This window comes from Mustela nigripes, chromosome 16 (genome assembly GCF_022355385.1).
Source record: "Mustela nigripes isolate SB6536 chromosome 16, MUSNIG.SB6536, whole genome shotgun sequence".
NCBI lineage: Eukaryota > Metazoa > Chordata > Mammalia > Carnivora > Mustelidae > Mustela > Mustela nigripes.
In genome coordinates this window covers 33,410,132-33,424,848 of record NC_081572.1, presented here as the reverse complement: position 1 = coordinate 33,424,848, position 14,717 = coordinate 33,410,132, and the positions used below count along the sequence as shown (strand labels likewise).

Here is a 14,717-nt window from a genome sequence, read left to right as displayed (position 1 = left end):
AAATATGCAAATATAATCTTTTTTGTTTTTTAAAGATTTTATTTATTTATTTGACAGAGAGAGAGAGAGAGACGGCAAGAGAGGGGACACAAGCACAGGGAGTGGGAGTGAGAGAAGCAGACTTCCTACAGAGTAGGGAGCCCAATGCAGGGGCTTGATCCCAGGACTTGGATCATGACCTGAGCTGAAGGCAGATGCTTAACAACTGAGCTTCCCAGGCACCCCACAAATAAAATCTTGATAAAAATATTATATCCTAAAGATAAACTTTCACCACAATTCAAGAATAAGCCAAAACATTGTTAATTTTTCGTATTATCTCTGCATTATCTAAGGATGAACAAAATGTTATAAACGAACTATGAACCAACACATTCTTTTTTTTTTTTTTTAAAGTAGGCTTCACACCCAGGATGGAGCCTAGTGTGGGGCTTGAATTCACAACCCTGAGATCAAGACTTGAGCGGAGCTCAAGAGTCAGACACTCAACAGACCAAGCCACGCAGACACCCCGAACCAATTCATTCTTTTGGAAATACTGACCTACCACATTTGTCTCTTCTTCTTTCCTTCTACTATTTTCCAGACTTACTCCCTGATTAACAATAGGGTAGAAAATCATAGAATTTTTCAAGACAGTCAACAAAGACACCTCTGCTGATCACCAGTCAGAAAATGAAAAAAATAGTTCCGTGGCAATAACTGAATAAGCATTTATTACCCCCCAAAGCAAAATGACGTGTTACATTTCACAGCTTGTGCTAGTGTCATGAAATATTTTCAGAAACATTTTACTCAAGCCTTTCAATAATCCTGCATTATAACAGAGCAGATCCTTTAGACTCTGAAATCAGTGCTCTTTTATCTTACTATGCTATCTTCCATGCTGAAACAGGCATTTGGCAGGCTAGCATATTTTCATGATTTCCTTTTTCCTGCATGTTGATGCTACAAATAAACCTCCCCCCTTAAAAGTGCCACTCTGGGGATGCCTGGCTGGCTCAGTTGATAGAGCATGGGACTCTGGACTTCAAGGAGGTGAGTTTAAGCCCCATGTTGGGTATTGAGCTTACTAAAAACAAACATAACAAAATAAAACACAAACTCCCTCCAACTTACTTGGTTGGTGAGAAAAGTGGTGAGGATGGTGAGAAAATTGAAGGAATTAAACCAGTAAGTATATTTTAAAAGATATTAACAGTTAAGATAACTGTTAAGATAAACACTTTCATGTTCAAATATATCAGCTTTCAAAGTCAATCATTAACTAAATTTTATAATGTAGTTTTGTAATTTAACAATTTATTTCCAAAGAGAAAATTTTTCTTTTTGTGATGTCTTCCTTTTTCAGTAAGTCAACTATATCAGATTTTATATATATATATATATATATATATATATATATATATATATATATAAAATTTTAACGTAAGCTCTACACTGAATGTGGGCTTGAACTCACAACTTTGAGATCAAGAGTCACATGCTCTACCAACTGAGACAGCCAGGTGCCCCCAATATTTAATATTTTTAAACAAACTGAACTACTGCAGCAGAGAGAAATTTCTATTTTTATTCAGATTTTTTAAAAAAGATTTTATTTATTCATCTAACAGAGAAAAATACAGCAAGAGAGGGAGTACAAGCAGGGGGAGTGAGAGAGAAAGAGAAGCAGGCTTCCTGCTGAGCAGGGAGCCCAATGGAGGACTCGATCCCAAGACCCTAAGATCATGATCTGAGCTGAAGGCATAGGTTTACCCCACTGAGCTACCCAGGTGCCCATATTGGTTTCTGGAGAAGAATTCAGTGATTCATCACTTACATACAACACCCAGGGCTCATCACAACAAGTGCCCTCCTCCTTAATACTCATCACCCATCTAGCCCACCCCCACCCACCTCCCCGCCTTGAACCCTCAGTTTTTCCTCTATTGTTAAGTCTCCTATGGTTTCTTTCCCTCTCTCTCTCCTTTTTTTTTTTTTTAAGGATTTTATTTATTTATTAGAGAGGGACATAGCAAGAGAGCGAACACAAGCAGGGCAAGTGGGAGAGGGAGAAGCAGGCTTCAGGCTGAGCAGGGAGCCAGATGCAGGGCTCAATCCCAGGACACTGGGATCATGACCTGAGCCGAAGGCAGGTGCTTAACCAACTGAGCCAGCCAGGTGGCCTCCCTCTCTCCTTTTTTTCTTTTCCCCCTTCCTATATGTTCATGTTTTCTTTTTTCAGTTCAACATATGAATGAGATCATATGCTATTTGTCTTTCTCTGACTGACTTATTTCATTTGGCATAATACACTCTAGCTCCACCCATGTTATTGCAAATGACAAGATTTCTTTTCTTTCTTTTTTTTTTTTTTGATGGCTGAGTAATATTCCGTGTGTGTGTGTGCACACACACACTACATCTTTATCCATTTATCAGTTGATGGCCATTTGGGATCTCTCCAAGGTATGGCTATTGTTGATAATGCTGCTATAAACATTGTGGTGCGTATACCCCTTCAAATATGTGTTTTTGTATCCTTTGGGTAAATACCTAGTAGGGCAATTGCAGGGGTGCAGGGCAGATCTATTTTTAACTTTCTGAGGAATCTCCATACTGTTTTCTCAAGTGGCTGCACCAGTTTGCCTGCTCACAAATAGTGCAAGAGGGTTCCCCTTTCTCTGCATCATTGCCAACACTTGTTTCTTCTAATCTTATTGATTTAAAAACTGTTTAATATATAACGACACCAATTTTCCTATATAACTTGTTTTAAAACAAATTATATTTCCATTCATTTTTAATAATTTATACAATCAATTCCCCAAGTCATTAAACTGTAATTCACTAGAAGCACTAAATAAAAATTGGTAAGCCATAATGAAGATATATTTTGAGTTTTAAAAATATCAAACGGGATGCCTGGGTGGCTCAGTGGGTTAAGCCTCTGCCTTCAGCTCGGGTCAGGATCTCAGGGTCCTGGGATCAAGTCCTGCATTGGGGTCTCTGCTCCACAGGGAGCCTGCTTCCTCCTCTCTCTCTCTCTGCCTGCCTCTCTGCCTACTTGTGATCTCTCTCTGCCAAATAGATAAATAAAATCTTTAAAAAATATACACATATATATCAAACAATACTATTAGAGTATAAGCAAGTTATGAAATTTAACAATGTAGCCCAAGATTTAAAAATATTAATTCAGAAAAATATCTTCCTTTACAACCCTTGGTATCTTCATAGCAAATCCATTTTTATGAGTGGTAAGATGGCACTCAACTGCTAAGAAAAAGTGAAACGGGCACCTCAGCGGCTCAGTCAGTTAAGCGTGTGCCTTTGGCTCAGGTCATGATTCTGGGGTCTTAGAACTGAGCCCCATGTCAGGCTCTCTTCTCAATGGGAACCTGCTTCTCCCTTTTCCTCCCTCTCCCTGCTGCTCCCCCCTGCTTGTACTCTCTCTCTCCATCAATACATAAGTGAAATCTTTAAAAAAAAAAGTAAGACAAAGAAAAAGTCTATATAAATTTTATTTTAAAGATAACACACACTTTTTATGTCCCAAGTTGGACAAATGTAGGAATACTTTTCCTTTTTTTTTTTTTTTTTTTTAAGATTTTATTTATTTATTCGAGAAAGAGAGAATGAGAGAGAGCATGAGAGCAGGGAGGGTCAGAGGGAGAAGCAGACGCCCTGCTGATCAGGGAGGCTGATGCAAGATTTGATCCTGGGATCAAATTTGATCCTGGATTTGATCCAGGATCATGACCTGAGCCTGTTAGGTCCCCCAATAATAGGTCCGTGATCAAAGGAGTGAGACTGATACAAAGTGAAAGTCAAGTAAAGCTTTATTTTGCACCAAGCATCGAGAATCAAACTGACCGGCCAGGGACATCTCTTACAAAGAGGCGACCCCTCCCAGCCTCACAGACTAACTTTTATAGAGCAAAGGCCATGTGGTTGGACATGGCCACACACAGGTGACCAATGAGATTGTAACACACAGAGAAAGCTGCACAGTCATGCTAGGTTACACACAGGTGGCCAACTGAATTATAATTTACCCTAGCAGATACTTGAACTAGCCTACCACCTTGGTCAGAATTGGCGCCCAAAAGGCAGGACCCACACTGCTTGGTAGCTAGGGAGACAGTATGCAAGCCCCATGGATTGGATGTCTCTACCTGGCCTGACCCGCCCTTATATTTGGGCTTTGTTACCTGGGACTGGTTTCCCAGACTTGCTTTTAAGTAAGTTCCCTGAGGTGGGGGCAGGGTCAGTTTTAGGCCCTTACAAGCCTAAGGCAGTCACTTAACCAACTGAGCCACCCAGCCACCCCTGGGAACACTTTTCTATCATACCATTTATATAGTTCTCATTATGTAAAATTACAGCAAAAAAACTATTTTTTTTTTACATAAAATTGTATAGAAAAGATAAGTGAAGTGTTTTATTTAAAGTTTGGTGTCCTGTTTTATCTTAATTTAATGGTTTTAGAATCTTTTTCTTTCTTTTTTTTTTTTTTTTTAAAGGCTTTATTTATTTGTCAGAGAGACATAGAGAGAGTACAAGCAGCAGGGTGGCGGGGGTAGCAGGCAGAACAAGAAGCAGGCTCCTCTGAGCAAGGAGCTGGATGCAGGACCCTGGGATCATGACCTGAGGTGAAGGCAGATGCTAAAAGGACTGAGTCACCCAGGCATTCCTAAAGGCTTTAGAATTTTATATTTATTTAAACCAAGTTACTATGATAGTGCCATCATTTTAAACTGATTTTTCCCATATTATAATGATACATATACACACACACACTTTTTTTTTAAAAAAGTAAGTTCTAGGGGCACCTGGGTGGCTTAATCATTAAACATCTGCCTTTGGCTCAGGTCATGATCCCAAGGTCCTGAGATCCAGCCCTGCACTAGGCTCTCTGCTCAGTGGGGAGCATGCTTCTCTCTCTCCCTCTTCATCTGTCTGCTGCTCCCCCTGCTTGTGCTCTCTTTCTCTCCGTCAAATGAATAAATACAATCTTAAAAAAAAAAAAAAAAGTGCTATGCCCATTGTGGGATTGAACTCATGACCCTGACATCAAGTCATATACTCTACTAACCGAGCCCCATCCAGGCACCCCCATACAAACGCATTTAAATTGGCAAAAAGGTATGACCATACCAACTGGTTTATATAAAGAAAAAATTATTAGGGGTGCCTGTCTGGTTCAGTCGGTAGGGCATGCAACTCTTGATCCTGGGGTTGTAAATTAGAGCGCCATGTTGGGTGTAGAGATTACTAAAAAAAAAAAAAAAAAAAAAAATTTTTTTTTTTAAAAAAAAAAAAAGAAAGAAAGAAAAATGAAGAAAGATTAAACATTATACAGATGATCTAATATACAAAAAAATGAAAATATTTAAACCTACAGAAGTTCATGGAATCATGTTTTTAAAAACATCTTGAAAGTAAGGAGTCCTTTTAACCCTCTAGGGCAGAATCTCCTTATTCAACAGAAATTAGGTAAGAACAAAGGAAATCAGACTCCTTGCCCTTTCAGATGCCTGGGTGCTCATCATCAATTATTCTTAAGGGTACAGAAAGAATTTTCATTTGAGAGGAAAAAGAGTTCCTTTATCTAAGTAAATGAAGTAGAAACCTCTCTTTAACATTTTTTTAAAATTAATTTCTAGCTGTGTGTTTTACAAGGAAAAACAAATTAAGTAGGTTTTTAATGGGAAGTTTTACTTTTTAAAGTCTGAAAGTTGTCTACTGAAAATGGATTTCATAAATCTTATTATGTGTTGAACACACACAGTGACCGTGCTACTTTCAGTTCCTGTAATTTATTTTCCAGGACTTACACAATATTCTCAGAATTAAAACTACATTTATATATTAAACAATCCATAAGCATTTATTTAAATTCAACTAATATGAAGTCTGCACACTTGTTTTAATTATAAGAAACCAGAAATAGCAGAATATGCAGCTTGAGAGAATATTTTCTTGATGTTTCTCCTTGCCGTGTAATGAAAAAAAACTTCAGGGAAGCATGTACTAGTATCTGCATCAAATCTAAAATATTTTGATAGTAACCCATGTTTAGATTTCATAAACACAACTATATTTTGTTTTTATTTTAACCTTATTTTACTTAAAGCCATATATTCAAAACTTACTGATATGGCTCTTAAGGCTTTATTGAAAACATTCTTTTATTGTCTAAAATGTTCTACATGTTAAATGTAATTATACTTTGTTGCTCTGTAGTTTTAAAAGTTCTTTTTTTTTTTTTTAAAGATTTTATTTATTTATTTGACAGACAGAGATCACAAGTAGGCAGAGAGGCAGGCAGAGAGAGAGGGGAAGCAGACTCCCTGCTTAGCAGAGAACCCTATGTGGGACTCGATCCTAGGACCCTGGGCTCATGACCTGAGTTGAAGGCAGAGGCTTAACCCACTGAGCCACCCAGGAGCCCTAAAAGTTCTTTTTTAAAATAACTTCAGTACTTTAAAATTATTTGCATATTGACAGTTCTTATGTTGATTTTAAAGTAACATTGCCTATGTATATGTTTATTTACTTCTGCTTGCTTTTAAAATAGAATTGTATGGTAGGTACATTATTTGACAATAAGCCCAATTTACATGCCCAAACACACACACACACACCCTCAAAACCAGCCAAAAACAGTGTCTTTTAACTAAAGTGTAAAAGAATCATTTCAAACATAATTTGCTCTTTTTTTTAGGCCAGGATATAAAATAAAAAAGCAAAAAAAACGTACACCAATAGCGCACAACAACATTTTAAAGAAGAAGTTTAACAAATTAATATGTTAGGTATTCAATATTCGAGTTAAATATAAAAGGAAATTAATATCTCATTTTAATTGTTTTGGTGCATTTGTGGGAACAATGTAGCAAGTTCAGTTTGATTACTTCCTCAATTGTCATTCTTCAGTAAAAAAAAAAATCTGTACAACTAAAAACAAATTCCTTTTAATAGTTTCATTTCTCTGGATTCACATTTCACAACATTTACCTATTTCACAATTTAAAGCCTCCAAGTTTTATTCTCCAGTTCTACCTAAATAAGCAACACAAATTTACGATTTGTAAATCGACTTTTTAAAAAATAAAATACAAGTAAAATTATCATCCCCTTTCCCCAATGTGATTATGTATTTAACAAAATCATGTTTCTGAAATTAAGAATGAGAGAAAATAGGAACATTTACCCAATAACTACAAGACAAATGAGACAAGGTTACAATAAATCCTTCTTATCACTGAGACTTTAAGGATTAATAAAGAAAGAACAGATAAAGCCTTCAAGTACGAATATTCCTAGACTACTTTTACTTCACCTTTCTTTTTCCTAAAAAAAAGTATCTATGATTAAGGGAGAAGAGAAACTCTATGGTTAATTATTAAGTAGCTTGTAAAATACCAATCCTTGAATCTAAAGATACCAGATGGATTTAAGTACATGAAATAGCATTTATCTACAGTACACTTATTTTAATTTCCATATGTGATCACAGGAAATTTCAAGATCTCCTTAAAAGCAACAAAAAATACCTAAATTTGTGAAACAAATGCAGTATTTCTAGAGATAATTATGTATCCGGTTAATAGCTTATGTTAGTTAATAGCTTATGTTAGTTTGAGATGACCTATTACTATCAATGTGATAAGTGGTGAATAATTTTATAGATTAAAATTTTGTAAATTATCTGCCTTCTTAATCCATAATATGTTAAAACTTTTGCTGAGCTTGGGATGATACTGAAGTGACTCCACAGATAATATTAAAAACGATAGAGCAGGGGCGCCTGGGTGGCTCAGTGGGTTAAAGCCTCTGCCTTCGGCTTAGGTCATGATCCCAGGGTCCTAGGATCGAGCCCCACATTGGGCTCTCTGCTCCGCGGGGAGCCTGCTTCCTCCTCTCTCTCACTCTCTGCCTGCCTCTCTGCCTACTTGTGATCTCTGTCTGTCAAATAAATAAATAAAATCTTAAAAAAAAAAATAAATAAAAACGATAGAGCAACAGCTTCAATAATAATCCCTTGTATGTAAAGGGAATTTAAAATATACTTTGTGTGTGTGAAGTTCTTTCACCAACTAAAAATGACTTTTTAGTTCCTTGGCCCTAGTCAAATATGTTGTGTCAAGGAAGTAAAACTCTATTAACCAGAAATGGAGCTAAATAGTAATGATAACATAATATAAACTGTTTCAGCATTGTGGACAATCATTCTGAAATAGTAACTTGCTATTAAGATCGTAATAACCATGTAACTAAATGAATATTCTAGAATGAAGTCATATTAAACATAATAAATACAATTAAAAGGTATAATTCTCATTTTCATAGAAACTGCAGTGAGATATAACTCATAATCTTTTGTCAGACTAAAACATGTCCCAATTGCAATTTTCTACCTTTATCAGGGTTCTTTATGGGTTATTTTCCACATACAAATGTAGATTAATTCATTGAATTCAAATGAACAAAATATATTTTTTTAAAGATTTAATTTATTTATTTGACAGAGAGAGAGCAAGAGGGAAAGTACAAGCAGGGGGAGGAGAAGCAAAGAGAGAGGTAGAAGCAGGCTCCCCGCTAAGCATGGAGTCCGATGTGAGACTGGATCCCATGACCCTGGGATCATGACCTGAGCCAAAGGCAGTCTCTTAACCAAATGAGCGACTCAGCGCCCCTGAACAAAACATTTTATCTGTTAACTTCCTAAACAACATCAATAATGTAACTGCTGTGCTTTAACACTGCATATTTTAGTAAGTCTCCTTTATTTTTATTTATATTATTATTTTCTTAAATATTTTATTTATTTATTTGAGAGAGAGAAAGTGTGAGAGAGAGAATATGAGAAGGGAGAAGGTCAAAGAGAGAAGCAGACTCCCTGCTGAGTGGGGAGCCCAATGTGAGACTTGATCCTGGGACTCTAGGATCATGACCTGAATCTGAAGGCAGCTGCTTAACCAAGTGAGCCACACAGGAGCCCCTATTTTTATTTTAAAGTCTCCTTTAAAAAGAGGCATATTTTCAAGAGCCGTGTATCACCTATTCTGTTTTTGAATTATAAAGGGACTCAAAGATGCCTATGTGGTAGAGACTGTAAGGAAATAAACTCTAGAATTAAAAGCAAAAGTAGGGATGTTAACTTGATGAAATAAAGTGATTCCAACTAAATTTTAAATTTAGTATCTATAAAATGTCAGATTACAAAATGCACATACACTAACCAAAAAGGGTTATCAGAGCAGAGTTGTGCAACAACTACTGAAAATGAATTTTTCTAAAAGATTTTATTTATTTATTTATTTATTTAAAAGATTTATTTATTTATTTGTTTGACACAGAGAGATTACAAGTAGGCAGAGAGGCAGGCAGAGAGAGAGAGGAGGAAGCAGGCTCCCTGCTGAGCAGAGAGCCCGATGCGGGACTCGATCCCAGGACCCTGAGATCATGACCTGAGCCGAAGGCAGCGGCTTAACCCACTGAGCCACCCAGGCGCCCATAAAGATTTTATTTATTTGACAGAGATCACAAGCAGGCAGAACAGCAGGCAGAGAGAGAGGAAGAAGCAGGTTCCCCATTGAGCAAAGAGCCCGATGCAGGGCTTGATCCCAAGACCCTGAGATTAGGACCTGAGCTGAAGGTAGAGGCCCAAACCACTGAGCCACCCAGGTGCCCCGAAAATGAAATGTTTTAATATCAAATTTATGGCTTTTGCATTGTTACATCAGAGATGATCACTGGAATTTCTTTTTTTTTTTTTTTTAAGATGTTACTTATTAATTTGAGACAGAGAGCAGGCAAGAGGGGAGGAGCAGAAGGGGGAGGAAGAAAGAATCTGAAGCAGACTCCACACTGAGTATGGAACCCAATATGGGGCTCAATTCCACAACCGTTGAGGTTTTGGCCTGAGCCGAACCCAAGAGTCGGTTGCTTAACTGACTGGGCCACCCAGGAGCCTCTGAATTTCTATTTAAATTGGATATTAGGGTAAAAGTCTATAATAGTGCAAATAGAATACATCACATAAACACATTTCATAAAAGCAAAGCAAACTTATTTTGAAAAAACTTAAAAGATTCAGAAGTTGTGTTTAAAACATTTTATTTACTAAATATTTTATTTATTTATTAAATATTTTATTTTCTTTATTTGGGACTGAAAGAGAGTGAGAGACAACATACAAGTGGGGAGGAGGGTCCGAGGGAGAGGGAGAAGCAGACTTTTGGCTGATCAGGAAGCCTGATGCTGGGCTCGGTTCCAGGACCCTGAGGTCACTACCTGAGCTGAAGCCAGACACTTAACCAACTGAGCCACCCAAGGTGCCCTAAGATTTAGACATTTTAAGAGATTATAGAGTTCTGATTCAAGATGGTGACATAGGAGGCTCCTGAACACACCTCTTCCCACAAACACACAGAATGTACAGCTATCTAAAGAACAATTCCCTCTGAAAGAAATCCAGAAACTAGCTGAGCTATTCCTACACATCAGGTGAACAAGAAGAAAAAAACAAAAACAAAACAAAAAAACACCCCACATCAAAAAAGTAGGAGAGACTTGGAAACAGCTCACCATAAACCCTACCTCCAGTGAGACAACCTGCAACTGGGAGGGAAAGCACAATTCTCAGCCTTTTCCTGAGGAACAAACGGTTTGGCCCCCCCACAAACCCATACTCAGCATCCTATCTTTTAAGACTTCCATCTGAGAGAGGCACACCCAAAACATCTAGGTTTGAAGCCAACACGACATATGTCCAAAAGACTCACAAAGCCAAGCTAAAAGACAGTTCTTAAGCCCATGGCCTTAAGCACATGGACTCATCTTGGCTAACCCCTTGGACCCAGTATACAGGCAGCAGACTAGAACACCAAGTCTTTCCATGAAGCAAGACTATTTGCTTATCTTAAAAGTTTTGGTTGGGGGGATGGGCTTCTAATTTAAAATGCATCTAGTGGTACCTGGGTGGCTTAGCTGATTAAACATCTAACTTTGGCTCAGGTTGTGATTTTGTCTCAGGTCGTGATCTTGAGGTACTGGGACCCAGTCCTGTGATGGGTTCTATGATCTGACCCTCTCCCTGCTCATGCTTTCTCTTTTTCTCTCTCTCTCAAATAAAAATAAAATCATTAAAAAAAAATGTATCTAGAAGCTGAATGCAAACTCTCCAGAGCTGCAGAGACTGACAGGTGCCATCTTCACACTGTTCCTTTACCCATTTTTAGGTTTCTGGAATCTCCCAAAAAGGAGCTTAGGGACATGTCCCGTGCCCTAGATCTTGCAGTGCTATGCAAGGGATCCCCCTTGATTGCCTGGCTCTGGTGGCTAGTGGTGCTTACATTCGCAGAGAATGAGACTGCGACAGAGAAACAGTCCTTAAGTGCATATCCATCAAAGGAACAGGAACAGTGCAGATGCAACACAGAAATGCCCAGTCTTGGAGCGCCTGGGTGGCTCAGTGGGTTAAAGCCTCTGCCTTCGGCTCAGGTCATGATCTCAGGGTCCTGGGATTGAGTCCCCCATTGGGCTCTCTGCTCAGCAGGGAGCCTGCTTCCCTCTCTCTCTCTGCCTGCCTCTCTGTCTACTTGTGATCTCTCTCTGTCAAATAAATGAATAAAATCTTTAAAAAAAAGAAAAAAAAGAAATGCCCAGTCTTTCCATGAAAGAGGTCTATTTGTTTACCTAAAAAGCCTTAACCTGAAGGGCGGGTTTCTTTTTTTTTTTTTTTTCCCCTTTTGGTTTTAAAGAAATCGCTATAACTGAGGTTGTAAGTTCCAGCCCCATGTTTGGTATAGAGATTATTCGAAAATAAAATCTTGATGCACCTGGGTGGCTCAGTGGGTTAAGCTTCTGCCTTTGGATCAGGTCATGATCTCAGGGTCCTGGGATGGAGCCCTACATCAGGGTCTCTGCTTAGCAGAGCCTGCTTCCCTCCACCCCCTCTGCCTGCCTATCTGCCTTCTTGTGATCTCTGTCAAATAAATAAATAAGATCTTAAAAAAAAAAATCTATACTCAACCTAAGGCTCAAACTCAAGACTCTGAGATTAAGAGTCACATGCTCTACCAACTGAGCCAACCAGGTGACCCAGCAGGCTTCTAATGTAACACACATGGGGGCCCACTGCAATTCTTTCCAGAGACTGCAGAAGATAGCAAACACCACAACTGCCCTGCCCACCCCCCATCACTGGTGTCACTGAGAAAATAACTCATGCAAACCTCCGGTGCCCCAGCTTTTATGGTTGCCTTGCAGGGGACACATCCCTTGATTGTCTAGGTCTAGTAGCCAGTGAGTCTTGTGTTCATGGGTTTAACAGGATGGTATCAGACAGAAACAGTTCTTGGTGGACAGTCTTACCAGGGCTCAGTGCAGAGGGAGCAGAAAAAAATGCCCATCTCCATCTTCCCTTGAAAGAGGTCCACTTGCATACATTAAAAGTTGCTGCCTGGGGGCGCCTGGGTGGCTCATTGGGTTACTCCTCTGCCTTCGGCTCAGGTCATGATCCCAGGGTGCTAGGATCGAGCCCCACATCGGGCTCTCTGCTCAGCGGGGAGCCTGCTTCCTCCTCTCTCTTTGCCTGCCTCTCTGCCTACTTGTGATCTCTGTCTGTCAAATAAATAAATAAAATCTTTAAAAAAAAAAAAAGTTGCTGCCTGAGGGTCCATTTTCCAATCAGCATGCATCTAGGTACTAACTAAGCTATTCCCCTTATGAACACTGACAGGTACTGGCACACCCTCAATTACTGGACAAATAAAGCTGTTTGGACACAATCACAAAGGACTGACAGACAACTAAGAGCCAAGACAGGGTTGAAAAAAATAGTTGATTTCCTACAGGAGGCCACCTGTTCAAGACTGAAAGAGGTAGATGTTTTACCTACGGCATAGAAACCAACACAGATGGTCACAGAAAATAAAGAAAAAGAGGAATATGCTCCAACAAAAAAACCAAGATAAAACCTCAGAAAAAGGCCTTAATGAAACGAAGATAAATAAGGACTTAACAGAGAGTTCAAAATATGCTCACTTAGATCAGGAGAACAAAGCAAGAATTTTAAAGATAGAAAATATAAGTACCATACACAAGGCATCACAATAACTGCATCAAAAATTCAATACAGGAGTTCAACAGTAGACTAGATGATCCAGGAGAAGGGATCAACAAATTTGAAGACAGGTTAGTACAATTCTCCACTCAGAGCAGGGGAAAAAAAAAAAACGAATGAAAAAGAGTGAAGATAGCTTAAGGGAATTATGGAGCAATATTAAATGGACAAATATTCACAGTATAGTTCCAAAAAGAGAAGAGAGAGAGTAAGGAGAAGAAAAGTCATTAGAAAAAAAAAAAAAAAAAAAAAGCTGAAAAATTCCCTAGGAAAGGAAAGAGACATTCAGAGTTCCAAATCAGATGAATCCAAAGAGACTCAAACCAAGACATTTTATATTTAAATTGCCTAAAGTTAAAGGCAAGGAAAGAACTGTAAAGGCAGCAAGAGAAAAACAACTTGTTATATACAGTGGAACCCCTATAATACTATTAAGCAAAATTTTCAACTGAAATTTTGTAGGCCAGAAGAGCTGGCACAATACAAAGTACTAAACGAAAAACAACAATAGCAGCAAACCCTGCCAGTCAAGAATACTTTACCTAGCAAAGTCATCCAGACTGAAGCAAAGAGAAAGAGTTTTTCAGACTAGCAATGTCTGAAGGAGTTTAGCACCACTAGACCTCACACTTACATGAAATGTTAAAAGAACTTCTGTAAGCTAAAACAAAAGGGCACTAATCAGTAACAGGTAAACATGTAAAAATATAAATCATAAACATAAAGGTAGATACACAGTTAAATTCAGAATAATCTAATGCTGTGAAAGTGGGTTAATCACTTATAAGCTAGTATAAAGTTTAAGTGAGCAAAAATAACTATAATAATGTGCTAATGAGTACAAAGACAAAAAGATGTAAGTTGTGATATCAAAAACAAAATGTAACAGTAGTGTAAAAATGTACAGCTTATTTTTAAAAAATTAATGGTCCTTTAGATTCACCATTTTTATAAGTTAGTTTGTGTGTACCCACCATGGGGCTCAAACTCATGACTCCAAGATCAAGAGTCATATGCTCTACCAATTGAACAAGCCAGGTACCCCAAATGTGGAGCTTTAAAATGTGTTTGAACCTAAGTTATCAACTTAGGACAGACTGTTATAAGATGTTTTATGTAAGCCCCATGATAACCACAAAGCAAAAACCTATAGTAGATACACAAAAAAATGAGAAAAGAATATAAGCATATCATTACCGAAGTTCATGAAATCACTAAAGAGAGCAAAAGAAGAAAGGAACAAAGGAATTACAAAATATCCAGAAAACAATTTTTTTTAAAAATATATTTTATTTATTTATTTGAGAGAGAGACAGTGAGAGAGAGCATGAGTGAGGAGAAGGTCAGAGAGAGAAGCAGACTCCCCATGGAGCTGGGAGCCCGATGCGGGACTCGATCCCGGGAATCCAGGATCATGACCTGAGCCGAAGGCAGTCGTCCAACCAACTGAGCCACCCAGGCGTCCCTCCAGAAAACAATTTTTAAAAAATGGCAAATCCATACTTATCAATGACTACTTTAAATATAAAAAGATTAAATTCTCCAATTAAGAGGCAAAGAGTGGTTGGAAGGATTAAAAAAAAGTAAGAGCCATTAT

The 14,717-nt window shown here is 38.1% G+C and overlaps 1 protein-coding gene across 2 annotated transcripts in view; it reads right to left on the bottom strand.

Annotated features, from left to right (window-relative positions):
• VMP1 (vacuole membrane protein 1) overlaps positions 1-14,717 on the bottom strand; it is a 140,166-nt gene that overhangs the window by 32,680 nt on the left and 92,769 nt on the right. The gene's annotated exons all lie outside the window — the stretch shown is intronic.